This window comes from Myotis brandtii, unplaced genomic scaffold (assembly GCF_000412655.1).
Source record: "Myotis brandtii unplaced genomic scaffold, ASM41265v1 scaffold987, whole genome shotgun sequence".
Classification (NCBI taxonomy): Eukaryota; Metazoa; Chordata; class Mammalia; order Chiroptera; family Vespertilionidae; genus Myotis; species Myotis brandtii.
Window position 1 is genome coordinate 346968 of NW_005372107.1, and position 3111 is coordinate 350078.

Below are 3111 nucleotides of genomic sequence, written 5' to 3' on the forward strand. Positions count from 1 at the left end.
TCTTTGGGCTTCAGGTCCTCTGTGGGCCTTCACTCACCGCAGGGACCCATCCCTTTGTGCCTTAGTCCCTGGTTCTCTCAGACCTCGTGTCTCAGGGCTTCTGTGTCTCAGGGTTACCCTCTGCCCACAGCCTCCTGGCTATGCTGCATCTTCACTCTGCTGCCTCTTTGTCAACTCCTGGCTGCCCCATCCTCTCTCTGGGTCTCCCACCTCCTCCGGGCCCACTGTCTCCATTTCCATTTGTGGTTGCTGGAGGTCACTGTGATTAAATGTTTAAAAAAGGGGGGCGGGGCATGGCATTAAGACAGGAAATCCTGAGTTTAGGCCCCTAGTTCTGGAAGGTTCCCTCTCAGATGCCCACATGAAGGCTACCACCTTGCTTTCTCCCCTCCTGGCTGAGGCCCAATTCCTAAAGAAAGGAAAACCTGAATTAATAACCTCCCTTCCTTAGATCAGTGCTTTTCTCCTTTTTACATCTTTGACACAAATGATAAGTCGGTGACACCTTCCCAGCGTTTTAGGTCACTTCTCCTGGAGCAGAGCCTGAGATGGAGAAGCCGTCAAAGTGCTTTATTTTGGCAGCGCTCTCAGGAGAGAGGAGTGGGGGGGCGGGGGCAGATAGGGCAGGGGAAGGAGGCTAAGCAACGATGTGGTCTTGGCCTGACCCCAATGGGCGGGGGCGGTGGGAGAGGCAGGTGCACACACAGAGTTAGCGCCTCACGGAGACAACAGGCTGGCTTACAGGCCCCGCTTCAGTGTGTCATTGGCCCCTGGCCATTCAGGTAACCTTGGAGGGGAGGCTGCTCCTCATCAGAGGGCAGGTCCCCTGAGGTGGGGCAGGTGTGAGGCTTTAGCAGCCAACACTCACAGCAGCTGGGGAATGGGCGCACCAGCCCGGTTCTCGGAGTTCCCCCACTTCACTCTGCCTCCCAGGAGTTCAGAGTCATGGACCCCAAGGCAGACTCTATGATCACCTAACAGAGCCTACGTGTGTTATGGTAAATTAGCCTCAGTCCTTAGAAACAAGTACAGTATGGAGAGAGAACACCAGGCATGAGACCATGAGAACTACAATGTGGAATCAGAACATAGACACACAGGTATTTTGGAGCCAGGTTTCCTTTATCAAAAAAGCGCACAAAAATAAGGGCGAGAAAGGAGAAATGAGTCAGGCATTAAAGGGGAAATAGCAGGAAGTCAGATACTGGGGCAGAAAAGGAAGTCCCAAAGCAAGGAAGGTTATTAATTCAGGTTTTCTTTTCTTTAGGAATTGGGCCTCAGCCAGGAGGGGAGAAAGCAAGGTGGCAGCCTTCATGTGGTTCCCAATGTTAAAAATAACCCGATATTCAATGGCTCTTTGCTGGGCCCTGCCCTGGCATGGCATGGCATATCACTGGTGTGTTCCACTTCCTCTCCAGCACCAAGGGCAGGGTGGGTCAGACCTGGGCATCTGAGAGGGAACCTTCCAGAACTAGGGGCCTAAACTCAGGATTTCCTGTCTTAATGCCATGCCCCCCCCCTTTTTTTTAAACATTTAATCACCTTTATTTATTTATTTTGTTTGTTTGTTTGTTTTTGTTAATCCTCACCCGAGGGTATTTTTCCATTGATTTTTAAAGAGAATGGAAGAGAGAGGGAAAGACAGAAACATCGATGTAAGAGAAACACATTGATTGGTTGCCTCCTGCAGGAGCCCTGACCAGGGCCCAGGCCAGGGAGGAGCCTGCAACTGAGGTACGTGCCCTTGACCGGAATCTAACCCGGGACCCTTTGGTCTGCAGGCTGATGCTCTATCCACTGAGCCAAACCAGCCAGGGCACCATGGCTCATTTTATGACCCAGGCTCAGCTCTGGTCAATGGGTGTCTTTATATCCATTATTGATTCTGGGAAATAAATTAAGAAATATGTCTCACCTTAAGAGACTCAGAGTCAACAATTACATCTCCTTCCTGTGGTCTTAGAAGAACCTGAGGAGAAGAGGGCTATGCCTTCTCCTCACATCATCCAAAGGGATAGCTGTTTATGAATGTTTTTCCAAAGCCAATCTTGACCACAGATAAAACAATAAAAAAATGAACCCACATTCTCTATGTCCATGCTGAAAACCAGACATGTATATGATTTTATTTATTCCTTATAATATTCTTTTTAAAAATATATATATTTTATTGATTTTTCACAGAGAGAAAGGGAGAGGGACAGAGAGTCAGAAACATTGACATGAGAGAAACATCGATCAGTTGCCTCCTGCACATCTCCCACTGGGGATGTGCCCGCAACCAAGGCACATGCCCTTGACTGGAATCGAACCTGGGACCTTTGAGTCCGCAGGCCGACGCTCTATCCACTGAGCCAAACCAGTTAGGACTATAATATTCTTAAAATAGAGGTGCTGTGGTCCCCAACTTTAAAGGAAATATTTAAGAGGTTAAAAGGGAAAGGAATAGAATTCTGGCAAGTCTAATAGTGAGAAATGATGAACAGGAGGTCTCAGGAAGCCAAGAACAAAAAGAAAAAGAAGGGGAAAGAGGATAACTAAATACATCAAAATAATGAAGGTCACAGATTTCTCTATAAGCTTCAGATTTAATATGGCACACCTCCCCTGCCCCAAGTAAGAAAGCGTACTAGGATTTCAAGATAAAGCTCCAATACCAAAAGTTACTTTTTCTGACACTTCCTAAGAGGAGAAAAAAATCATACTCACCAAGTAGAACTCTGATACCTGGAGGGTGAGTGAGTTGTTGCCAAGGTTCATGCTTGTGGGTGTGAGAAAGCCATAAACCGAGTTATAGTTTGGGGAAACCACGATCCCATTTCCTACCAGAGCAGCCATTATAATGTCACTGGTAGCAATGACAGTGTCTGCAGGGAAAACAAAATATCAGAATATCCCTGAGAAACTGTTGGCCCAGGTTAAAAATCTATAATAATAAAAGCATAATATGCTAATTAGACTGGACAGTCAAACGACCTTCGGGACGTCCTTCCGGACTAAGCCATGGCGGCGGGGGTTGAGACAGAGGCGGTTAGGGGCGATGAGGCAGGCAAGTGAGTGGTTAGGGTTGATGAGGCAGGCAGGCAAGTGGTTAGGCATGATGAGGCAGGC